We start from the raw sequence: 27,911 nt of genomic DNA, 5'->3' as shown, positions 1-27,911 counted from the left end.
AGAGAGAGAGAGAGAGAGAGAGAGAGAGAGAGAGAGAGAGAGAGAGAGAGAAAGTCAGGATTCATCGATTCAGATTTTTTTTTTAATTTATCACTTAGTCTTAATTAATTCAACCGCCGTCAGAAATATTCATGAGTCTGCGTAAATGGAATAAATTTATTCGTATCATAAAACTCTTTTGCGTCTCCTGTTTTCTATTTTCTAAAGTTACACATGTCCGCGCTTTTATTACATTTCCTTTCTTATGTCTTTTCCGCAAAATGTTTTCACTAAACGCAAGTCTTCTCTTTCTTTCCTTGACTTGCAGAATGGTACGATCTTTGCGAGCTAATTCTTAGAAGGAAATTCAACCGAGCAGAGAAATTATTGGCGATGATGAGCGCATTTCTTAACACCAGATGAGGCAATTTGGTAAATATAATGAGCGAATGCTATGACAAACAGGAAAAAAAAAATAAACAGCGAAGAATTTTCAAGTAGCCCTAAAAAGAAAAATAGGATTGAAGAGGTAACAAAAAAAAAAAATAAATTAGAAAGACAGACAGCCATTGAAAACGCATATAGAGTGAAATTTTCAGAGGTCTGGGGTGGTAGGAAAACATGTTACCGAAGCCATCTATCTTAGTACTGCTTAAAATCCATAATGTTCGTGTGAGATAGGGTGGCTTGCCGGGTAATGAGTGACCACTCGGAAGGAAAAAGGAATCCTTCTCTAGTTTATCAGAGGCGATTTTTATTCCCATTTAACAAAAGAGTGCTATTCACAAATAGAATTAGAGGGATTTTGCGATTACTATTCACATCATGCAACTTGTCTCATCACTGTAGAGGTAATTCATATTCACCAGATAAGATAAGAGCGACAGAAAAAAACCCGATTGGATTAGATTTGGATTCCGTACGTGAACGAAAGAAAAAAGTTTGAAGTTGTTGAGAAAAATTTTTAGGGTGAGAAATATGAAGAGATTTGGAAATTGTGGAAGGGTTAGTTTAGGTTAAAGCATTGAGCTTAAAAACGGCTCGGTCATGTAGAAAGAATATGATATAATAGGTTAGTAAAAAGAATGTATAATTCAGTGTTACGGTTAGCTATTCCAGAACGTTGATTATATAAAATCTACTTCAATGTTTTATTTCTTTAGTAATTGATTTAGCAAAGAAAATAGTAAAACAGTAACGAAATAAAATAATAGCCAGCGAACATTAACAATAACTATATTTAAGATTGAATATTAGTATTTCTAATATATGAAAAAATTTACAAAATACTCACAGTTCACCAAATTCAAAACAATTAAAAAATCGTATGGTGATGTAGGCCTTGACTTGATAAAGTGTTTATGAAGTGAGAAAGATGACGATGAAACTCTGCTCCGAATTTTGAAGGATTTTCAGATCGTAGTTTCAGATATCAAAGACGATAAACAGGAACACAGCCTCTGATGATATTCGATCGTCCGAGGTTTCCTTGTTCTTTAGCGTTGAAATAATTGAAGAAGTATAGCAGCATCACAGCTTGTTTATAGAAAATGTCTCCACGAGATGAATGTTCACTCGGAGAAAACCGATCAAGTTTCTCTTCTGTAACTCGTCATTCCTCCTTTATATCGGGATCCATTTTCTCTGGAAAATTCCCGATGAACTACAGTAGAATGTTCATGGCTACACGAGCCTACATTACGAAATACACATGTCTAGTGGTTGGAGATATGGAATAATTTACGAGAAATATCCAGAATTTTTTTTCCTAAATTCAACGACATCTTTAAATTACAAATCATTGCAATGTTTTTATCTTTACATTAACATTTAGTATGTAAAAATAAGCCTTTATCACAGGTTCTATACCATAAGATAGATAAATTTTATCTACATTTTACACTCAGATGTATTAGGATTGGGGGAGGGAGACTTTCAAAGGGTTGGATAGATAAAGGGAAAAACGTATTGAAAAGCCGGGGTCTTGATATCCAGGAAGTGGTTTGTGGAAGGGTTGTGGTGGCCGATGTGGTAACGTCACTGACTGGTGAACGCCAGACTGGGGTTCGAGTCCCCCTGAAACTCGTTAGTTTCTTTGGACGCTGCAACCTCACCCTTCTTGTGAGCTAATGAAGGGGGGGGGGGGTGTTGTTGGGAGAGCCTACAGGTCTATCTGCTGAGTCATCAGTAGCCATTACCTGGCCCTCCTTGGTCCTAGCTTGGTAGGAGAGGAGGCATTGTCCTGCTTGATAGGGCAATGTCACTGTCCCTTGTCTCTGCCAAGCATGAGCGGACTTTAAACCATCAAGTGAATGAGTGTTTGCAAGATATGCGCAATGCGTGTGACGGGGCTCTAAACCCTGATGTTGACCCACATGTTTAATTGTAAGAAGCGACTGATGATGTGGAAGTTTGAATCCACATAGGGTTTCTTATGGATTCAATGATTAAAGTATGGTTTGGCAGCGACTTATGTATGCTCGATTTACTTCCTGTTAAAGGTAATGGCTTATGAAAATACATGCATGCACATACACATATTTGTATATATAAAAACGCACACAAATATACATGAACACACACACACACACACACATATATATATATATATATATATATGTGTGTGTGTATATATATATATATATATATATATATATATATATATATATATATATAGACATAAATTTATATTTATACACACATATATATATATATATATATATATATGTATATATATATATATATATATATATATATACACACATTATATATATATATATATATATATATATATATATATATATATATATATATATATATATATATATATATATATAGTACCTCGGTGCACAACTTTAATCCATTCTAGGAGCAAGCTGTAAAACAATTTAACTGACATGGAAAGTAGACGAAAAATTTATTTCAAGGAAAAATTCCTTCCTGTTGTGATGCGATACAGTGAAGGGCATCCACATCATTTTTCCTGTCTGCATGATGATCTACTTATGTGATATTATGCCTGTGTTGATGATGGGTGGTGGATTGAGGCCGCCCTGTTCTAGTACATGGAGATATGTAATTCTGTGGGATTTTCAGATAGACTGTTCGGAATCAAACCTTTTGTGTTTATTAGACCCCAAAGAAGTGGAAAAAAACTGTTTCCCATTTTTTAATGTTTTGATAGGTCAAATCCAAGATGGCCGCCAATATAGCAACCAAAACACTACACGGGATATTAGTAAATAGCAGCCATCTAATTAGTTCCTTTTATTATAATAGGTTTAAATTTGACTCTTCATAGAATTCTATTAATTACCTGAGAGAAATAGAACTAAAATGACATGGAAAATGGCTGCTGAACATGATTATATCAATGGGCACAATTTAGAAAGTAAAGAAAACATAATCATTGTTTTTTAATGCTATGCTAATATATGTAAATATGCAACTTGAAAATAGTATCTGACACATTCACATGATACAGAGGTGGGAATAAGGCACACAATAAGATCTGCTTAATGGGTCTCAAAAATTTACCCAAGATAAAGTTTTCTGTGGCAAATTATCAGCATCACTCCAATTTTTCTACCACGAGTAACTGTCATACAATTTGAAATAAATTGTGACGGGCCGAAAAGAGGGTTGTGAACTCAAAGGCAGGATGCAATCAACTGAGTTGTTTATTAAGGAACACTCTCCTTTATATACAAAACCTCAAGGCAACAGGACATAACATGTTCGAGAGACAGACAATATTACAGAGCAAAACCGGAGACATGATCATTCAGGTTCTTTTTAGTGCGAGAGAAGAGCGCAGATACAAGCATAATATATACAAAATAATTATGTACAATTGTGTGACACACAGTTGGTACATGGTTCCCCCCCTAAAAATGACATACTTTACATGTTAAATAGGGCGCCCTGATCTAGAGAGGCGAACTGTAGGCGGGTCATCTGGCAGATGATAAGCAGGTTTTAGACGATCAATGGAGACCCAGTCTTCTTTGCCCCGAATGTTTAGTAGGAATGCTTTCGGACTGCATCGGATCACAAGGAAAGGGCCCGTGTAAGGGGGCGTTAGTGGTGGCTTGCTAGTGTCGTTGCGCAGGAAAACGTGCGTTGCAGAGTGCAAGTCCGTTGGTATGTGATGCTTCGCTGGGGGCTTGTAAGTCTGGCGGCACGGAGTAAATTTTACCACGACGTGACGTATGCGCTGGAGATCGTCGGAGGAGGTTGAAGAAGGAAAAAATTCGGCAGGGACGACCAACGGGTCGCCATACACCATTTCAGCTGCCGAGACGTCGAGGGCGTCTTTAGGAGTAGTCCTTAGTCCCAGGAGGACCCAGGGAAGCTGAGTAAACCAGTTGCAATCCTTACAGCGGGACATCAAAGCTGCTTTGAGGGTGCGATGAAAACGTTCAACCATTCCATTGGCAGCGGGGTTGTAGGCAGTTGTCTGATGTAGGGTGATGCCCAGGAGATTCGCTAATGACGTCCACAATTGAGAGGTGAAAGTGGTTCCCCTGTCAGAAGTAATATGCTCAGGGATACCGAATCTTGAAATCCATCCAGAGAGTAAGGCAGATGTACATGAGGCGGACGTTGCAGTTTCCATGGGAATGGCTTCAGGCCAACGAGTGGAGCGGTCGATGACGGTAAACAGGTAACGATGTCCTTGTGATGTGGGTAGGGGGCCCACAACGTCGACGTGAATGTGTGCGAAACGACGCTGAGGTTGAGGAAAGGTGCCCACTCCTGAATCCGTGTGTCGATGTACTTTGGAAGTTTGGCAAGAAGTACAGGCGCGGACCCAATCCTTAGCATCCTTAGAAATGCCGTGCCAAATGAACTTTGCCTTCAGCAGCTGTGCAGTAGAACGGCACGAGGGATGTGAAAGGCCGTGAATGAAATCAAACACCTGTCGGCGCATGGGAGCAGGAATCCAAGATCGCGGTCTACCAGTACCGACGTCACAGAGGAGGGTTGTGTTGGAGTCTTCGAGGGGAAAGTCTTCCCAACGGAGGGACGTGCAGTATGTCCTACAAGCTGGATACTCTGGATCCTGTCGTGGGGCTTCAGCCAGGGCGTTGTAATCCAATCCCAGTTGAACGGCAGCCAACGTGTTTCTTGACAGGGCATCGGCAACGGGATTCATTTTCCCAGGGACGTATTGGAGGGTGCAATTGTATTCAGCCACGGCGGAGAGATGTCGGCGTTGACGGGCGGACCAGGCGTCAGACTGTCGAGTGAAGGCGTGCACCAGAGGCATGTGGTCTGTGCGAATGACGAAGGGCGTACCTTCTAAGAAATGGCGAAAGTGACGGACAGCCAAGTGCACCGCCAGCAATTCTCGATCGAAGGTAGAATAACCCGATTCTGCCTTGGACAGTTTTCTGCTGAAGAAGGCCAATGGGCGGGGCGAGCCTTTGACCAACTGCTAGAGTACTGCACCAATAGCGATGTCGCTGGCATCGGTGGAGAGAAGGAGAGGGGCGTGTGGGATAGGAAAAGTGAGAGCCGCAGCAGTTGATAGGGCCTTCTTTGCATTGCAGAAGGCTGCTTCTTGAAGGGGACCCCACTTCAGGTCCTTTGGCTTGCCCTTGAGGGAGGCGTAGAGGGGAGCAAGAGTGGCGGCAATGGCTGGCAAAAACGGTGATGATAGTTGATCATGCCCAAGAATTCCTGCAGAGCTTTGACGGTCGAGGGCGCGGGGAAGTTCTGAACGGCTGCTACCTTCTCAGGGAGGGGGTGGACTCCTTCAGGAGTGATACGGTGTCCTAAGAACGACACTTCGTTGGCGCCAAAGGTACACTTGTCGTACCGGACTACAAGGCCGTTTTGTTGCAGGCGGTCGAGCACGATGCGCAGGTGACGGAGGTGTTACTCTTTTGAGGAGGAGAACACATGTATGTCGTCCACATAACATACACAGAAAGGGAGCTCCCCTAAGATGCCATCCATGAGACGTTGAAACGTGACCCCAGCATTACGAAGGCCAAAACAGGAGTAATTGAAGGTGTATGTACCAAACGGAGTGGTGATGGCGGTCTTGGGGATGTCTTCTGGGTTCATAGGCACCTGATAATACCCCTTCAGGAGGTCGAGCGTAGAGAAAACCTTCGCTTAGTGCAGGTAGGAGGTCACGTCGGCAATGTTTGGGAGGGGGTAGTGATCCGGTTCTGTTTGCATGTTCAGGCGCCTGTAATCCCCGCACGGACGGAGGGAGTCGTCTTTCTTCAGAACGATGTGTAAGGGTGACGACCATGGGCTGGAGGCCTTTTGGCAAAAGCCCATTTCCTCCATTTCGGCGAACGTCTGTTTGGCGGTTGCCAATCGTTCCGGTGCCAGACGTCTGAATTGGCATTGTGACGTCAGCAACGAGAAACTTCCAATTGAATTTACCCTTTCCGAACGATAATGTGAGGTTCTCGTAACCGTAGGTGGGTATCGCAGATCCGTTGGGAGCTACCAAGCGGACGTCGGCAGATGTAGACAGACTACGTCGTGCCTTGAAGAGTTTCCTTGGCAAAAGAGAACGACAAGCACCCGTGTCTACCAAAAATCGCACGCCCGTTCCTGCATCCTGTAAAAAGAAAAGATTAGAAACATGGGAGGCCACCGCCACAACCGATGGCCTACTTACACGTTTTTTGGCCACTGACAATTCTTCGCACATTTCTTCGCAGTTGCCCCGAATCTGAAGTGGTAGTAGCAAAACTGCGGCGGATGGGAGGTAGTAAGTAGCTGTAGAAGTCGTTCGTTGGGGCGTGAGCGATTGGTGGGTGGTGGGGGGCTTTGTCGCCGCTTCGGCACGTCACGGGGTAGGATTGTATGTCCTACGGCATTCATGTCAGCTTCAGTTGACGTTGAATAGGCATCCTCGTCGTCAGGGGTGGAGGCGTTGATGGAGGTCTTGAAGTGGCTGTCCATAAGGGCGTCGGCTTTGGTCATCAAGTCCTTTATGGGTAAACTATCGACATCGGGTATGGCAGCGCATACTGGTTTGGGTAAACGGCGTATCCAAAGGGCACGAAGTAGGTTCACCTCACGAGGAGAGCCGTCTGCGGCAGGTTGAAGGCGAGCGATACTGGTCATCTCCCTGAGGGCAAGCGAAGCCCTTTGGTCCCCCAACGGTTGTTGCGAGAGCTGAAAAAGCTTTGCTATACGGGCGGCTGGCGACGGCGAGTACTGCTGCAGAAGGTATGTTTTGAGGGCGTCATACACTATTGGGGTGTCTCCTTGTTCACAAAGCCAGTCGGATATTTCTAGGAAGGTGTCCTCGGGTATTGCCGCGAGAACATAATCCGCTTTGGTGGTTGAGCGAGTCACGCCCCTGATACGAAACTGGACTTCTGCACGCTGAAACCAAGCAAACGCCTCTCCGCTGGCAAACGATGAAAGTTTGAATGGAGCGGCCGCAGCATCAGTAGTACCAACGATGAAGGGCGAGGGGGTGGGGGTGGAAGGCGGTGGGAGCGAGTCGACTTCCGGGGTCACCAATGTGACGGGCCGAAGAGAGGGTTGTGAACTCAAAGGCAGGATGCAATCAACTGAGTTGTTTATTAAGGAACACTCTCCTTTATATACAAAACCTCAAGGCAACAGGACATAACATGTTCGAGAGACAGACAATATTACAGAGCAAAACCGGAGACATGATCATTCAGGTTCTTTTTAGTGCGAGGGAAGAGCGCAGATACAAGCATAATACATACAAAATAATTATGTACAATTGTGTGACACATGGTTGGTACAAAATGCATAAAAATACCAGTATTGTCAGTAGCACCTTCATAAAATGTAATTCAATTAACCATAGTTTATCTATCACAAAAGTTTAAACATTTTAGGCACAATTAAACTATAAATTGTAGATCAATATATCCTTCGTTTGAACTTTTTAAAGTACACTCATTATCATATATCACAGTAGCAATAGAAACCGCCAGACAGAATAAAGTTGAATAAAGTAAATATTTCAAAGAAGGACTTAACATGTTCATACATTATTATTATTATCATTATTATTATCATTATTACTGTCCAAGCTACAAGCCTAGTTGGAAAAGCAACCTGCTATAAGCCCAAGGGCCCCGACAGGGAAAAATAGCCCAGCGAGGAAAGGAAATAAATAAATGATGAGAACAAATTAACAATAAATCATTTTAAAAACAGTAACTATGTCAAAACAGATATGTCATATATAAACTATTAACAACGTCAAAAACAGATATGACATATATAAACTATAAAAAAGACTCATGTCAGCCTGGTCAACATAAAAACATTTGCTCCAACTTTGAACTTTTGAAGTTCTACTGATTTAACTACCCAATTAGGAAGATCATTCCACAACTTGGTAACAGCTGGAATAAAACTTCTAGAATACTGTGTAGTATTGATGGAGAAGGCCTGGCTATTAGAATTAACTGCCTGCCTAGTATTACGAACAGCAAAGAATTGTCCAGGGAGATCTGAATGTAAAGGATGGTCAGAGTTATGAAAAATCTTATGCAACATGCATAACGAACTAATTGAAAGACGGTGCCAAAGATTAATATCTAGATCAGGAAAAAGAAATCTAATAGACTGTAAGTTTCTGTCCAACAAATTAAGATGAGAATCAGCAGCTGAAGACCAGACTGGAGAACAATACTCAAAAAAGGTAGAATGAAAGAACTAAAACACTTCTTCAGAATGGATTGATCACCGAAAATCTTGTAAGACTTTCTCAATAAGCCAAATTTTTGTGCAATTGAAGAAGACACAAACCTAATGTGTATCTCAAAAGTAAATTTATTGTCGAGAATCACACCGAAAATTTTAAAAGAGTCATACAAATTTAAAGAAACATTATCAATACTGAGATCCGGATGTTGAGGAGCCACTGTCCTTGACCTGCTTACAATCATACTTTGAGTTTTGTTAGGATTCAACTTCATACCCCATAATTTGCACCATGCACTGATTTTTGCTAAATCTCTATTAAGGGATTCACCAACCCCAGATCTACATTCAGGGGATGGAATTGATGCAAAGAGAGTAGCATCACCTGCATATGCAACAAGCTTGTTTTCTAGGCCAAACCACATGTCATGTGTATACAGTATGAAAAGTAATGGGCCAAGAACACTACCCTGTCGAATACCAGATATCACATCCCTATACTCACTATGGTGCCCATCAACAACAACTCTTTGAGATCTATTACTTAAAAAATTAATAATAATACTAAGAAACGACCCACCCGTTCCCAACTGTTTCAGTTTGAAAACAAGGGCCTCATGATTAACACGGTCAAAGGCAGCACTAAAATCAAGGCCAATCATACGAACTTCCTGACCATAATCAAGGGATTTCTGTACAGCATTGGAGACTGTAAGAAGGGCATCACATGCTCCAAGGCCTTTACGAAAACCAAATTGCAAATTAGGGAATAGATAATTACCTTCAGCAAACCTATTAAGACGTTTTTGCTAGAAGACGTTCAAAAACTTTAGATAATATGGGACTTATGGAAATTGGGTGATAATCAATGGGACTTGAGCTACCACAAACACATTTACATAGAGGAGTAACATTACCAATTCTCCAACAAGTGCTAGAAGCTCATCTTCTTGCTAACTTGTGTAAAATAACAGATAACTTTGGAGTTAAGAAATCTGCTGTTTTTATAAAAAAACAAAGGAAAAATACCATTTGGGTATACACCTACATAAGCATCAAGGTCCATCAACAGATTTTTAATTTCAGAAGATCGAAAAGCTAAATGGTTAGTTTTTCATTACTCTGTTTGCTGTCAAAAACATTAGCCAAAAGGGTTGCCTTTCCTTTGAGCAGTGAGTGACTGAGCCATATTGTTCTTCTTCTTTGTCTACTGTAATCTTTTCCCACTTCTATGTGGGGTCGATGTTTCTGGTCAGCTTTCTCCATCTACCTCTGTCCCACACCTCATCACCGGTTAATCCCCTTGATCGAAGGTCATCCTTGATACAGTCCATCCACCTTCGCTTTGGTCTCCCTCTCCTTCTTGTTCCCTGTACCTCCATTTCCATCACTCTCCTCCCAATATACTGTTCATCTCTTCTCATGACATGACCGTACCACCTCAGTCTACTTTCTTGGATCTTATCTGATAGTTTTCTAATTCCTGTGGTACCTCTAATTACTTCATTCCGAATATTATCTCTTTTTTTCACCCCGCACATCCATCTCAACATTCTCATCTCTGCCACATCCATCTTCTACTCTTCTGTCTTCTTTATTGCCCACGTCTCCGCTCCATACATCATTGCTGGTCTCACAACTGTCCTGTGTACTTTACCTTTCAATTTAACCCCTATTTTCCTGTCGCATAGTACTCCACGCACATTTTTCTAATTCTTCCATCCTGCTTGTATTCTGTGGTTTATTTTTGCCCCCAATATCACCATCCTCTGCAACTGTTGATCCTAAATACCTGAAATTTTCAACTCTTTTCAATCTCTCTCCTTGTAAATTAACTTCCTCATTCTCGCCATTTTTCAATCTAAAATACTCTGTTTTTTCCTGCTGATCTTCAATCCCCTATTTTCCATTTATCTTCTCCACTCCTCCAGTTTCTCTTCTACTACCTCTCGCCAGGTCAAACAGGTAAGGGCTCAATGCAGACCCCTGATGTCCCACATTTACTGGGAAACTTTCTGCTATGCCTATACTGCTTTTGACATTTACTTCTGCCCTTTCATATATATCTTGGGTGATTCTTTTGTATTTTTCAGGGACTCCCTTTTCTCTCATACATCTCCAGAGCTCCTGACGTGGTACTCGATCATATGCCTTCTCTATGTCAATAAAGACCATATGTAATCCTTTCTGTTTCTCCCGATGTTTTTCTATCGTCTGCCTCAAAGCGAATATTGCTTCTACAGTCCGTCTTCCAGGCATGAATATAAATTATTCCTCACCAATTGTTGTTTCATCCCCGAGTCTCTTCTCAATGATCTTCCCCTATATTTTCTTATTATGGCTTATCAGCTTTATGTCTCTGTAGTTGCCACATTCCTGGATATCTCCCTTCCCCTTATAGATGGGAATGATTAGGGTTCTTCTCCATTCCTCTGGCATCTTTTCCCGATTGCAGATCTTCAAGTAAAGGAGGAACTGTTGCATCAACACCAAAGAGTGCAGATTTAAGGGTAGACCACTATTTATGTTCCTGAGTTGTACCAGAAAGGGTTTCTTTTATGGTTAAATTGTATTCCTTTTCAGTTGAGGCATAAACTCTCTGAGCCAAAGCTCGAAGCCGAGTATAGTTATTCCAGGTCAAATTTTATCTGTTACCCTTCGAAAAATGATAGGCCTCCTGCTTCTCCAAATAAGCACGTCTACAATCATCACTGAACCACGGTTTGTCCTTCACTTGGTACCTTAGCACACGAGAAGGGATACGCCTATTAATTATCTTGACTAGATTCACATTCAAAGGGACAACAGGATCTACACTATTATATAATTGTGACCAATTCAAGCACAAAAGATCATGCAAAATCCAATTCTAGTCTGCTTGGGATTTCATATAAATTTTACAAGAGTATGATACATCAGAGACAGGCTGCCCAGTCTTCACTACTAATGAAATCAAGGCAGGATCAGATGTCCCAACTGGAGAACCAACCTTACTAGTTATAACGCCAGGGGAGTCAGTGTATACGAGGTCCAAGCAATTACCAGACCAGTGAGTAGCTTCATTTATGATTTGCTCATAGCCTGATTCAGAGGCAAAGTCTAAAGCTCTTAAGCCATGGTGATCGGTAGGAGAGATAGAAGTTAACCACTCCCTATGGTGATAATTAAAATCACCAACAAAGACAAAAGAAGCCTTTCTATCATCTTCTTGTATCTTAGCCATAATGGTAAGAAGACAATTGAAGATAGAATGATCCATGTCTGGATTCCGGTAGATCGAGCACAAATAAAAGTTGTTATGCCTGCCACAAACTTTTATTACCTGAATCTCATGACTTCCACATTCATAGCAGGACCTATGAGAAGCAGGGTACTCAGTCCTAATATACACCGCCATTCCCCTGGCCCTAGGGATGGCATCACGTTTCAACATTATTGGCTTCTTAAAACCAGTTATAAGAAGCTCAGATGAGTGCCTCTTATTAGAAACCAAAGTTTCTGAGCACAAAAGAATATCATACTGTCTGGACGCAACTGTAAGGTCCTGGATATTTGCATGAAGACCACGAATATTGCAATACAGAAGACGACATTGACAAAATCTAGGATGTACTTCCCGGATTCCACTCAATGTCTCCAGACAGCATAAAAAATAAGAGACATAAAAAAGAGACATCATACTTAAAAACTAGATTAACAAGAATTAAAACCAAAACAATACGTTTAGAATTAAAAATGAAGTGATTGATGATACCCATAGACTACAGTAAAAAGTAAAAAAAAAACTGCTCAACATGGAGGACCCGATACACCATTCAAGGGTAAATGCCCTCCAGGATAGCCACTTCAACTGAAAGAAGGACAGTAAGGATGGTTTTGAGAAGAAAAAGAATCAGAAAAGAAAAAGACAACCTCTTGATAAACCACCAGGCATCCATGGCCCTTCTATTAAGCCTGCCCAATACACCATTCCAAAAAGAACAAGAGGAAGAAAGAAAAATAATAATATAGAAAAGTGTGCCCAAGTGTACCCTCAAGCTAGAGAACTCTAACCCAAGACAGTGGAAGACCATGGTACAGAGGCTATGGCACTACCCAAGACTAGAGAACAATGGTTTAATTTTGGAGTGTCCTTCTCTAAGAAGATCTGCTTACCATAGCTAAAGAATCTCTTTTACCCTTACCAAGAGGAAAGTACACTTAACAATTGCAGTACAGTAATTAACCCATTGGGTGAAGAAGTGTTTAGTATCTCATTGTTGTCAGGTGTATGAGGAGGAAAGACGAGAATATGTAAAGAATTGGCCAGACTATTCTGTGTATGTGAAGGCAAAGAAAAAATAAGCCGTAACCAGGAAGAGGGATCCAATGCATTACTTTCTGGCCAGTCAAAGGATCCAATAACTCTCTAGTGGTAGTATGTGAACGGGTGGCTGATGCCCTGGCCAACCTACTACCTATGAACAAACCTTTTACGTCTAAATAGTGGTTGTTACCAACAAGAACTGAAACTCTATCATACTTCATATCAGGTACTTCCCTCTTCATCTAGATTCAGGTCCTCATCACTTTCATGTTAAAGAATGATCACATTGAAGCACTTTTTACCATTTGCACAATTCTTTACATGGATGATTGTGAATTCTACAGCTGTAACGGCAACCACATTTACCAGTAGAACAGTTACATCTAACAAGCTACACTACAGCTTCAGTAGCTGGTGCTATTAGGTGACAAGTTTATGTACTAACATTGTTATGTCATTGTCCTTCAAAAATTCTTCGAAGCAGGTTAGTTTTCCTTTATCAAATATGTGGCTTGTGGTGTCACACCCACTAATAGCCTGAAAACCAAGAAGTACAGGAATCCCATTTGAACCAACAGTATCTTAAATGACACTAAACTTCACCGGTCTTGCATGGTCACCATTTTCAATTATCATAATGGTCTCTGTTCACATGCAGAAATCTTCTTAAGGCAAGAACCAATATGTCAAGTGTCTGAGCAGAAGATATGTAGGATATTGCCAGATTAACTTAATGCTGTAGCATACAGTATTGATATAGTGTCAGCTAATTACTGTGTGCTGGAAATTTTTATCATAGAGGGACTAGAAAATATAACCACTTTGTGTATATGAGTGGTCAAAGACATGCTGTAATTTTCAAATACGTTTTGTGTCATATAAAGATTTAATTGCTCCTCTGTGTTCTTACTACTGGGAATTTTAATGTAGTCCTGTATGCAAGTGTTGTCATCTACTTTGTAACTCATACTGTTTGCTTTACCAGGTATACATAATTGTCTAGTATGATACTTAAGAAAATTCTTTACAGAATAATCATCAAATATAATTTATGCCTCTCTAATCTGAATGACTTCAATTCATAATTATATGTACTAAAGATTCTGCGAGCTCCTTACAACTGTGTATATTAGCCTTCAGGACAGAAAGTTAATTCATTATAGCTACAGTATGCCATCAAACAACATTCATCCATTCTCATGTGAATGCACTCTAAGTCTCTGATAATTAATGCAACGGTGCTTCTGTATCTACTGCAAGATCCTCCAGAATGTGGATGAGCTTAGGTTTATCCAAACTGGGTGAAGAGCACCATCAGCCTTCATCAACGAGCCATTAATATCTGAGACCTCATAGTTCCCAATCACTTCCTCCAAATCTAGTTTTCTTGAAGCCTTGGCAATAGTGGCGAGAATTGGATGCTTCTATGGTAACTTCTTCTGAGCAGGTTTCAATTTTTAGATTTTTGCAACCACCACTCCAAGTTTTATACTTGATATGAGGTATTTTATCAAAAATATTTTCCTTACCATTTAGTCTGTACTGCGTATACTGTGAAAGGGCACATGAAAGTGCCCTTTCACCACTGTCTTTGGTGTCTAAGATATCATGTTGAATATTTTCAGGCAGAATGATTTTACTTATAAAGTTAAACATCTTTAACGCAGACCCATCTGTTGTATTACAAAAAGATAAAGGATTGGGCTGTCTTAGCACTGAATTGAATTTCTGAATTACTTTCTCCTGGGAAGCAGTTATAGATGGCCAATATTGATTGTGTTTTTTTTTTCTTTCTTTTTTAGTGAGATTCCAAGTAATTTTGCGGTTTCTCCAGCGAGCCGGTTCAATTCTGGTTTACCGAGGCAAAATTTTAGCAGTTTGCATTTGTTGTTATCTCAGATATTTCAATATTTCCATTATGGTTCTTATTAACATATTCCTGAGCCTGATCTGGATCAATTGAAATAAATGGAATATAATTTGTATTTAGAGCAAAGCTGCCACTCTCAAACACCTTCCAAGTATTTGGATTGCTGTTCCTTTGATCATTCTGTGTAATGTTTTGAGAATAGCAATGCCTGTTGATTGCAAAGATATACACATACATCTTTTTTAGGGAAGTTAAGTATAAAGGGCATTTTTACCTCAAAAAATAGATCGTTGTACTAAAAATGTAAAGACATTCGAAGAACCTCTCGAATTGGCAGACTAGGAGGAGGTTATTTCAATCTGAAACACCCATTGCAAAGGCAATAATCCCACCTGCCAGTGTACCATCCAATCAGCTGCTATTGCCAGGTGGCTTAATATGTACAGTTATAAGTACATAACACTAGACCCATAGTTAACCTAACTGTCCAGGCGCAATTTTTCTGAATCTCAAAACCTAATTACCTTAATATTGCAATTTTTCATTTTCTTTCTTTAAAAACATTCAACCAATTGCCCTTCAACCAATTATCTATCGTCAATTCTTTTTAGTGAGGCAGATTTGCACCGACTCGCAGGGGTGCCCTTTTAGCTCAGAAACGCTTCCTGCTCGCTGATTGGTTGGATAAGATGATTCTAACCAAACAGATAGCAGGAAACTTTTCCGAGCTAAAATGGCACCGCTGTGAGTCAGTGCAAATGCGCCTCGTTAAAAAAAATAAGTATAGTGGCTTTTGTCTGTCCCCTCCTCTATGAGCAAATGATAATAGAAAAAAATGGTACGAAAGACACATGCCCGATTTTTTTAGACCTACGCCTAATTTATAAACCGATTGCTCATACACACATGAATAGTAATACAATATATAGTATAATATTTATAGACATCTCAACTCGCATCAAACATTTAAGTTCATGTTCCATTAAAACAAAGTTATTTTATGGTTCAAACTCTATCTACTTTTTTGTTTTTCCACTGATCTTTTTCATTAAGAAGCTATTTGAAAGATAGTTTTTGATGCAAAAACTTGTTAATCAGAAATTCTGTTAGCATTTTATTTGTTTACATGTATTATTTTTTCAATGTACAGAAGTTACTTTTAAAGGTAACGTTTTGATATAGAAGCTTTTATTTATCTTTTTTTTTTTAAAGTGAATGTGCAGACTATAAGCTATGAAATTCTCCATCTTTCCATGTTTAAATGATAAAAATCAGTCATTAGTAAAAAAAAAAAAGAAAAAAAAAAAGAAAGTAGAAGCCATTTTTTCTCCGAAAATTAAAATTTTGAGAAATCTGGTTTCAAAGTATTTTGTAGAGATTGATTGAATGATTTTAATACGTTTAAGTCTGGGATTAAATTGGTAATTTTCCTTATCAGTGGGGATCCTTAGGACATTATCGTCCTATTTTAGGGTTATTTGCTAATCAGTGGTGAGTACCTTCTCTCAAATCCAAAAATATTGCACCCCGCACACACATGTATACAATCAATAAACCAAATGCACAAACACTTTTTTCTTTTGGGCTATTTTAATTATTGTGTCTGACTCTTTATATATCTTTCAACATAACATAGAAATAGTAAACACAGAATCGAACAAACAAAGAAATAAGAACATACCTTAGATAGACGTTCAGCAAAATAGATAAAATGTTCCTCAGAAAGACATAGAAAACGAGGTAATTATTGTTTATGGGATACGAGATTAAATATCTTTCTTGGAATTTCTGAAGAAAAAGTAAATGAAAAGGATTGCATACGGACAGTTGCGCTTACTTGGATATACAAATAACTTTTTAGAGGTAAAACAAATTGTTTTCATTAAAAAGACTTTGAAACATGAACTGATATTCTCCTAGCTAAAAATGCAATGATCTGCTTTTCTAAAATTCCAAGTAAGAGGCCATGAGTCCCGCTCTATGAAGCATATTAATTTGAAACTTCCGGATAGTACTTCATTACACCAAAGTAATTCTGCACATCTGCATTATAGTCTCCTTGCTACAGTACTTGTTCACAGATTTATACAATGCTCTTATACTGATTTGCTCACATTCTGAGTTATTCTTAAATTGATGTGTCTATATATATATATATATATATATATATATATATATATATATATATATATATATATACTGTATATGTATATATATATATATATATATATATATATATATATATATATATATATATATATACTGATATGTATGAATAAAGATATGTCTGAAGCCTTTGTGCTGCAGTGGAATAGAAATGGTTGGGTAATTTTTAAGAGTATCATGAAGCACCAATTGTAAAGAATAAAGACAATTGTCCCCGAATCAAGAACTTGATTACCCAGAAATGGATATGAACGCAATAGAATAAAAAACTACGCCTACCCTCTCCTCCCACCTCAACCCCCCTCCCTCTTACTTCCCTCACCTGCCCACCTCTCTCTCTCTCTCTCTCTCTCTCTCTCTCTGAAAGTTGTTTCATTTTGAAATTATTTCGTATGAATTTTTTCTGTCTATTAATCTAACAATTTGCATTGTTATGCATACCTAATGATCTACTTGCTTGTTACCTGCCACTTGACTGATTTATTTATGCATCTCTCTCTCTCTCTCTCTCTCTCTCTCTCTCTCTCTCTCTCTCCTCTCTCTCTCTCTCTCTATCTCTCTCTCTCTCTCTCTCTCATTTTGAGATGTACAAATTTTCATTTTGAGACATGTACAAAATTATATTTTCATTTTGAGACATGTTGTACAGCAATGCGTAGAATATAGAAATCCCCTTTTTAGGACATTTGTGGACTATGATAAAGCCTTTGATAGTGTGCACCGACCAATTTTGTGAAGAGTCCTGCGTTGTTATGGAATTCCACATAGATATGTAAATTTCATTAAGGCTGTTCATGATCATAGCAATTGCAAAGTGAATGTAAATAGAGTCTTATCAAATGAATTTCCAGGTGAATAACGGAGTACTCCAAGGGAATGTGTTGTCACCTATCTTGTTTATCCTCCTTATGCATTTTGTAATGCGTAGAACAGTCAGAGATGGTAGAGAAGGATTGGATTGGATTAGTGATAGGAATTTAGCAGACCTAGAGTATGGTGATGCTGCTGTCATAGTTAGCAGAATACCACAGAATTTGCAATTCTTGCTTATCAGAATTCATGAAATCTCACACAAGGTTGGGCTCAATATAAATAGAAGAAAGACAGAGATGAGAATGGAATGTGTAATGGAAAAAGAAATATTATTGGAAGGAGAAAGGATAAATGTGGTAGAATCATTTAAGTAAATTTATTTAGAGCTATGATCTCCAATACAGAATCTTTAGAATTAGAGTTTAGTGAAAGATTGAAAAAAAAAAAATCAGACAATGGATAGATTAAGAATAATTTGGAAATCAAATCGCCTGAAATTACATATAAAAATCAGACTATATATCCGTTTAGTGAGAGCGGTGTTACTCTATGGACATTAATCATGTTATGACAATGAAACAATCTCCAATAGATTTAGTAGATTTGAGAACAAAGCCCTCGGTAGGATATTGGGAGTTAAATGGCAGAACAGGCTTTAGAAATGAAACTATAAGAGAGATTACTAAAGTTCCATATGTGGATGAGATCATGATGAAGGGTAGATGGAGATGGTTTGGGCATGTTCTTCGCACTCCCCAAGAGAGATTAGTTCACCAAACGTTCAACTGGGCTCCACAAGGCACTAGAAGACTTGGAAGACCCAGGCCTATATGTCTGAGGACTATGAGGCGTGAAGTAGGAGATGGTGAATGGAGAAGTATTCAATTAAAAGCTCAAGGTAGAGACGACTGGCGAAAACTAACCGAGGCCCTTTGCGTCAATAGTAGTAGGAGGAGATGATGATGATGATGACACGGTACGTTTACCCAGTTACCTATCCAAAGCAATCTGAAGGCAATTAGCGGCTTTCTCTTTACTTAGAAGATTGAAAATGTGCGTGACAAACGCATTTCTGCAACCATGGCAACATTTACGTTCTGAGGCGGCCTTCTCTTCTTCACCTTTGTAATACAAGTACGTATATGGCTGATGGCACGAATCCAAATGATGAATGCGTAGAAGGTAACCAAACTCAAGTCTTACAGTCGCTTAACCCTCAAGCATAGTGGATCGTTCTACTACTCCACCATACATTCAGATATCTCTCACTCTAATAACCATTTACCGTATCACTACCAGAGAGAGAGAGAGAGAGAGAGAGAGAGAGAGAGAGAGAGAGGAGCGTATAAATGTATGAATAAATCAGTCAAGTGGCAGATAACCACAGAGTAGGTATATACAACAATACAAATTGTTAGACAGAAAAAATAAAACCAAATAAGTTTAAATTGAAGCAACTTTCAGAGAGAGAGAGAGAGAGAGAGAGAGAGAGAGAGAGAGAGAGGGCAGTTGAGGGAAGAAAGGATAGGGAAGGAAGAAAGAGTGGGGTCGAGGTGGGGGAAGGGTAGGTGGAGATTTCTTATTCTATTGTGTTCATGTCCATTTCTGGGTTATCAAGTTTTTGCCTCTTGTTACGAGACAAGTGTCTTCAGTACACCTCCCAAAGATAGATAGATAGAGAGAGAGAGAGAGAGAGAGAGAGAGAGAGAGAGAGAGAGTTGTAAGTGCTTTCTTATAAATAACTGCACTGGGTGTAATACTGTACACTAAAGCAAAATCTCGTACTGATTGCACTGTCTGTGAAACCCTGAGTAGTTACGGCTGATGATATAATGTATATATATATATATATATATATACATATATATATATATATGTATATATATATATATATATATATACATATAATCATCTCCTCCTCCTACGCTTATTGGCGTAAATTACCTCAGTTGAATTTCGCCAGGTTTCTATCGTCATTCATCATCTACTTCACGCTTCATAGTTCTCAGCCATGTAGGACTGGGTCTTCCCACTTTTCTGGCGCTTTGTGGAACCCAGTTAAGCGTTTGGTGAACTAATCTCTCTTGGGGAGTGCGAAGAACACGCCCAAATCATCTCCATCTACCCTTCAACATGATGTCATCCACATATGGTACTCGAGTAATCTCTCTTATAGTTTCATTTCTAATCCTGTCCTGCCACTTAACTCCCTAATATTCTTCTGAGAGCTTTATTTCAAAATCTACTAAATCTGTTAGAGATTGTTTTATTGTCATACCATGACTTATGTCCATATAGTAATACAGATCTCACTAAACTGATGTATAGCCTGAATTTTATATGTAATTTCAGGCGATTCGATTTCCAAATTTTACTTCACCAAGCCATTGTCTGATGTGCTTGTTTTTACTCTTTCAATAACTCTAATTTTATTGATCCTGTATTGGAAATCACAATTTCTAAATACTCAAATGATTCTACCTCATTATTGATTTCTCCTTCCAATAATATTTCATCTCCCATTGCATATTCTGTCTTTCTTCTATCTATCTTCAGTCTAACCTCCTGTGTTATTCCATGCATTCTGGTAAGCAAACATTACAAATCCTGTGGTGTTCTGTTTATTATATATATATATATATATATATGTATACAGTATATGTATATATATATAGTATATGTGTATATATATATATATATATATACATATACATATAAATGTATATATATATATATATATATATACATATATATAGCCTAGATATAATATTTATGTATAATATATATATATAAATATGTATATATATATATATATATATACTCTACTTGTATAAATTCAAAACGGGTCGAGTTTAATAAAGTAGCTCTCTTGGTTACACCCTATAATGAATTTCATAATAAAAAAAACCTTGGTAATTTAATTTCAATATGGAAATATCTTTTTTCCCAAACGCAATGAAAGTTATTTTATATCATATTGATAAATTATTTTCCATTACTATAAAAGTTTTTTCAAGAACTATTGTCGGGAGTAAAGCCTCTTTAAAAGCCATCCTATTTTAAAAAATCGGTTTAATAGGGTCTGATCTGTCAATACTATTCAATTAATAGAAATTAGGTAATGGGTATTATATAAACAAAAGCCAAAAAAGAGCTTATTTCAAGTAAGCCGATCACCGATTCATTAACACATCCTTTTCATTGGGGATTTTCGTTCCATTGTGAGATATGCGATCCTATTCATGACTGATCGGGAACCAATACATATGGAATAGGTTTTTCTTTTTCTATTTGATTTTATTCTTTCATCGCTCTTTGTACAAATTGCGCATTTGCAGGACTTATTTGATGAACAAGTTTTTTTCTCTCAAGAGAAGATTCACAAAAGAAATAAAACTTTTTGTCGTTTTTTTAGACAATTGAAAAGGACACATGAAATATCAATGTTAATGACAGCGGATTAAAATATGGAATATGTTGACGACAGCCATTATTCTCAATATCCTTTATCACATTTATTAAGGGATTCATACTGTCATAACAAAGTTGAAGTAGAATGTGTTATTATTCTTCCTATTATTTTTATAGGAGCTATTAGAAAAATTGGTTAAGCTTTGTAATTTAATTTTTTGTTACAGAGTTTTACTATAAACCGTCAGAGGAGTCATGAAATCCTCTATCCGGAGATGATCTCTCGATGTAGTATTTTCATTTAACCAACGTCTTAGTCTCTGACTCTGGGTGGAATCAATCTGCTTACACAGGTACTTTCGTACACAGGTGAACTTCAATAGCCATTGTCTGGCCTTCCCTGGCCCCAGCTTGGGTGGAGAGAAGGCTTGGATGCTAACCACATTCACATGTGGTTGGTCTCGAGGAAGTTGCCCCGTCCCTTGACTATGCTGGTCGCGGGTAACCTTTAATCGTGATTCAGACAACTATTGGAGATAGGCTGTTTTGGTCATTTTCTCTCAACATCAGAGGATGCATCCCTCATCACCTCAAGTACATCTCTCCATGGACGAGAGAGAGAGAGAGAGAGAGAGAGAGAGAGAGAGAGAGAGAGTTAGTTTTAACTGTTTTTTACACTAGGTAAGGTTTTGCTAAGGTTGTTTTCTAATTTTTTCATTGCCACATTTGATCATTTTTATACACACATGCAAAGAGTTTTAACAGAACTCATGAAGTACAATATCCAGCACTGTGTATACTGTGTATCAGATCTCGGATACAAACAAAAGCAAACATATATATTCGGGACATATATTTACATATTGGAGAAAAACAATAACATCATATCCGAAACTGATCGTCCACTCATGCACTCACAAGCAAAGGCGTTCCACACTTGTGAATGTTTAATATTTACACTCAAGCACACGCAAGAGATTAAACACATGGAATCTAATGGTACACTCATAAATGCTGAGTTCTTTCATCAACTACAAACTCAAATAAATACACTTAAGTTCTCCTGATTGAGGGTATAATCAGGCACATTATTCTATTCTTCATTATTCTCTTTACTCATTATGCAATTTTCTCCTTTGCAGTTCTTGAGCTTATATTATCCTGTTTTTCCAACTAGGGGTTTAACTAATAATAATAATAATAATAATAATAATGATAATAATAGCAACAACAACAACAACAACAATAATAATAATGATAATAATAATAATAATAATAATAATGATAATAATAATAACAATAATAACAATAACAATAACAATAATGATAATAATAATAATAATGATAATAAAAATAATATTAATAATAAAAATAATAATGATAATAATAATTATTATAATAATAATAATAATAATAATAATAATAATAATAATAATAATAATAATACATTGCAAAGAGATCCTACTGACGGGCACCATAGTGAGTAAAGGAATGTACATTAATATTTGGTGTTCCTCAGTGTAAAGTTCTCGGCTCATTACTTTTTATACTATATACGCATGATGAGTGATATGGTCTAGAAAAGATGCTTGTTGGATATGCGGATGATGCTACTCTCTTTGCATTAATTGCATTTCCTAATTAAAGATCAGGGGTTGTTGAATCCTTAATAGAGATCTACCTAAAATTAGTGTATGATGCAAATCATGGTGCATTAAGTTGAACCCTAACAAAACTCAAAGTATGATTGTAAGTAGGCCGAGGATAGTAGCTCCTAATCATCCAGATCTTTGCATTTATAATGTTTCTTTATCTACATACAAATTCTTTGAAATTTTAACTGTGATTCTTTATTGCAAATTTACTTTTGAGAAAAATATTCGTTTTGTTTCTTCTTTAATTTCACAAGAAAATGGACTTATTGAGAAAATCTTTCAAGATTTTCCGTTATTAATCTGCTCTGAAGAAATGTTTTTATTCTTTTATTCTACCTTGTTTCGAATACTGCATCGTTCTCCTGTCTGGTCTTCAGCTGCTGACTCTTCTCTTAATTTGTTGGACAAAACCTTGCTGTCTATTGAATTTCTGATACCTGATCTTTATATTAGTCTCTGGCACCGTTGTTTAGTTAGTTCTTTATGAAAATGCATTTGCATTCAGATCTTCCTAGACTGTACTATCCTATACGTAGTCTTAATCATGCAGTTAATTCTAACAGTCATACCATCTCCATTATAAGACTCAACAGTACACACTATTCTAGAAGTTTTGATCCAACTGTGATCAGATTGTGGAATGACCTTCCTAATCAGGCAGTTAAATCGGCAGAACTTTAGAAGTTCAGAATTGTAGCGAATGTTTAAGTTAAACAGGATTCTCTCATCATTGTTTATATATGTCAAATTTATTTTAACGTTGTTACTGATCTTTAGATATTTCATATTTTCTTATAATTAATTCTTATATATAGTTTATTTATTTCCTTATTTCCTTTCTCCACTGGGATATATTCCTTGCTGGAGCCCTTGGGCTTGTAGTGTCCAGCTTTTTCATCTATGGTTGCAGCTTAGCTAATAATAATAATAATAATAATAATAATAATAATAATAATAATAATAATAATTTGCACTTATGCCACCCTAAATAGCAATCAACCCGCTGGAATCCATTCATCGATTTCAATGAAAGGCATTTTAACATACGCTGTTGAAACTCATCAACATATTTCTCTGTCAATGGCGCCGGCGATCCTTGACTTGTGTTCTTCAATGAAGAAATCCTAAAACATAAAAGTAAGTCTCCTATAGATTTGTATGGTGTAGGACGGAGAGAGAGAGAGAGAGAGAGAGAGAGAGAGAGAGAGAGAGAGAGAGAGAGAGAGAGATAAGGATTTTCGTTGAAGGTAAATCTGTTCTTTTGATATCTCAAATTAATTCTTTTTGCTGTTGACGAGCTCAGAGAGTTCTGGATCACTTTGTTAAAGAGATGAAACATTTAGAATTGTTTGTACCAGATAAGACCATTAGCCGAAGAGCCCATGACAAACTGTTTCCATGAAATACAGTTCCGTTTACATATCTGTAGCAGAGCAGACAAACATGTAAAGCCTCTCTAATTTCCAGATGAAATCTCTAAGAAGGAAAAATCTCGTCATCTCTATAAACTAAAACGTCGAAGTAACATCTGACACATCCGGATGTATCTGCGTAGCACATCAGCCTCCGACTAATCTCGAGTTTCGGTCTCATTCGGCCACAGCCAACATCCTACACCATTTCCTGTTTGGAATTTCGACGCAGGGAGAGAGATTAGGCCCGAGCGAGCGACCAGGACGGAAAGAACACATTTCAGGACCCACGAAATCGTGGAAATATGGCATCGGGCGAAAGATGACGTTTGATATGGTGCCGTGTGTGGGTGGCGGCGTTGTGCATTTGTTGCTTATTCTTGATTTTTATCATAGTAATCATCTGAGTAATACTACGATATATATATATATATATATATATATATATATAGTCTCACCAGGTAAATCCTCGGACAGCTAGATTAGTGTCAGGTTAAGATTTCCTTTTATGGGCTCTCGTGGCATGGTTGGTTTCGACCTGGCCTTTCATTAGAAGGGGCTAGCGTTCGATCCCAAGTATGAGGTAGAAATTTATTTCTATTTGAACACGATGTTGTGTTGATATTTATCCATATTGACTCATTAGGGGTAATTTGAATGAATTACTACCAATTGTGTCACGTGGTGGCCCGGGGAAATCTGGTAAAACTCGCTGGTAAAGAGACTGATGTCTCACCAGGTAAATCCTCGGACAGCTAGATTAGTGTCAGGTTAAGATTTCCTTTTATGGGCTCTCGTGGCATGGTTGGTTTCGACCTGGCCTTTCATTAGAAGGGGCTAGCGTTCGATCCCAAGTATGAGGTAGAAATTTATTTCTATTTGAACACGATGTTGTGTTGATATTTATCCATATTGACTCATTAGGGGTAATTTGAATGAATTACTACCAATTGTGTCACGTGGTGGCCCGGGGAAATCTGGTAAAACTCGCTGGTAAAGAGACTGATGTCTCACCAGGTAAATCCTCGGACAGCTAGATTAGTGTCAGGTTAAGATTTCCTTTTATGGGCTCTCGTGGCATGGTTGGTTTCGACCTGGCCTTTCATTAGAAGGGGCTAGCGTTCGATCCCAAGTATGAGGTAGAAATTTATTTCTATTTGAACACGATGTTGTGTTGATATTTATCCATATTGACTCATTAGGGGTAATTTGAATGAATTACTACCAATTGTGTCACGTGGTGGCCCGGGGAAATCTGGTAAAACTCGCTGGTAAAGAGACTGATGTCTCACCAGGTAAATCCTCGGACAGCTAGATTAGTGTCAGGTTAAGATTTCCTTTTATGGGCTCTCGTGGCATGGTTGGTTTCGACCTGGCCTTTCATTAGAAGGGGCTAGCGTTCGATCCCAAGTATGAGGTAGAAATTTATTTCTATTTGAACACGATGTTGTGTTGATATTTATCCATATATATATATATATATATCATCTCCTCCTACGCCTATTGACGCAAAGGGCCTCGGTTAAATTTCGCTAGTCGTCTCTATCTTGAGCTTTTAATTCAATGCCTCTCCATTCATCATCTCCTACTACGTGCTTCATAGTCCTCAGCCATGTATCCCAGGATCTTCCAGCTGAACGTTTGGTGAACTAATATCTCTTGGGGAGTGCTAAGAGCATGCCCATACCATTTACACCTACCGCTCATAATGATCTCATCCACATATGGCACTCAAATAATCTCCTATAGTTTCATTTCTAATCCTGTCCTGTTATTTAACTCCAGATATTCTTCTGAGAGCTTTGTTCTCAAATCTACTAAATCTATTGGAGATTGCTTCTTTATCATACCATGACTCATGTCCATAGAATAACACCGATCCTACTAAACTGATAAATAGTCTTATCTTTATAAATAATTTCCGTCGATTTGATTTCTAAAATTTACTTAACCTAGCCATTGTCTGATTTGTTTTGTTTTCAGTCTTTCACTAAATTCTAATTCTAAAGACCCTGGACTGGAGATCATAGTTCCTAAATACTTAAATGATTCTACCTCATTAATCCTTTCTCCTTCCAATGATATTTCATCTTTCATTACATACTCCGTTCTCATCAGCTCTGTCTTTCTTTTATTTTATCCTCAGTCCAACCTTGTGTGATATTTCATGCTTTCTGGTGAGCAAGCATTGCAAATTCTGTTGTGTTCTGCTATCAAGGATAGCATCATCAGCATACTCTATGTCTGCTAAATTCCTATCTCCACCATCTCTGACTGTTCTACACATTACAAAATTAATGAGGAGGATAAACAACAGAGGTGACAACACATTCCCTTGGAGTACTCTGCTGTTCACTGGAAATTAATTTTAAATGACTCCATTAACATTAACTTTGCACTTGCTATGCTCATGAACACACATAATCAAATTCACATATTTAAGAGGAATTTCATAATAACGTACACTATCGAAGGCTTTTTCATAGTCCACGAGGGCCATCAATAGTGGATTTCTATGTCCTATGCATTGCTGTACAACATGTCTCAAAATGAAAATTTGGTCAGTGCAACTTCTACCTTTTCTAAATCCTGCTTGTTCATCTCTCAGCTTTTAATCAATCTATCTCTCCAATGTCTTTAGAATAAGCATACTATATATTTTCATAACAACTAACGTAAGTGTTATGTCTGTGTAATTATTGCAATCAGTCAGATTTCCTTTTTATGCCATTTACAGTAACAATCCTAACTCCCATTCATCAGGTTTTGCTTCTTTATCCCACATTCTACAAAAATAATCTTGTAAGTATTCTGGGAGTCACTTCATTTTTGGCCAATATCATCTCTGCAGTTATTCCATCGTATCCAGGGACTTTCCATCTCTTTAGTGTTTTGAGGATAGCTTTGACTTCAAACACACTGAATTCATTCATGGACACATCAAGGTCTTCATTAGCTTCAGGTATTTCAATCAAATTATTCCTTTCATATTTCCTATTCATAACCTCACTGAAGTGTTCCACTCAATGTTGTCTTTCTTTATCTTCTGTTGTTATAACAGATCCATCTCTCTTTTTGATGGTTGTTGCTTCTCCTTCTTTGGCCCGGTCGAGATTTTATTAATATTTCTATGAGCAATTCTTACACCATAGCCACTCCCTGAATTCATAGCTTTGTCAGCCTTATCTGCTTTACTGTAAATATTCTCCCCAGTCATTCCTGGCTCTATATGTACACACACACATATATATGTATGTATATATATATATATATATGTATATATATATATATATATATATATATATATATATATATACATATATATACTTAGAGAGAGAGAGAGAGAGAGAGAGAGAGAGAGAGAGAGAGAGAGATCTTATGTAGCATTAAATCCTAAGCATTTTCGAATGGGTTTCCCTTTGTAACGTAATCTATAGTTTCTGTAGTGATTTTCATTTCTTGCAAATACTGAAGCCAAGTTCCTGGAAAGCGATGTCTTTCTGTATAAGTCAGAGAGGAGAAAAGAAAAGAACTGCAGCAGGAAATAACATAAAAGAATACAAATGACTGAAATGACATCGTTAAGGAGACAGCCGACCATTCCAGCCTTGCTTACTTCTGGAAAAGTC

The sequence above is a fragment of the Palaemon carinicauda genome, chromosome 6 (assembly GCF_036898095.1).
Source record: "Palaemon carinicauda isolate YSFRI2023 chromosome 6, ASM3689809v2, whole genome shotgun sequence".
NCBI lineage: Eukaryota > Metazoa > Arthropoda > Malacostraca > Decapoda > Palaemonidae > Palaemon > Palaemon carinicauda.
Note: the sequence above shows the minus strand (reverse complement) of the source record.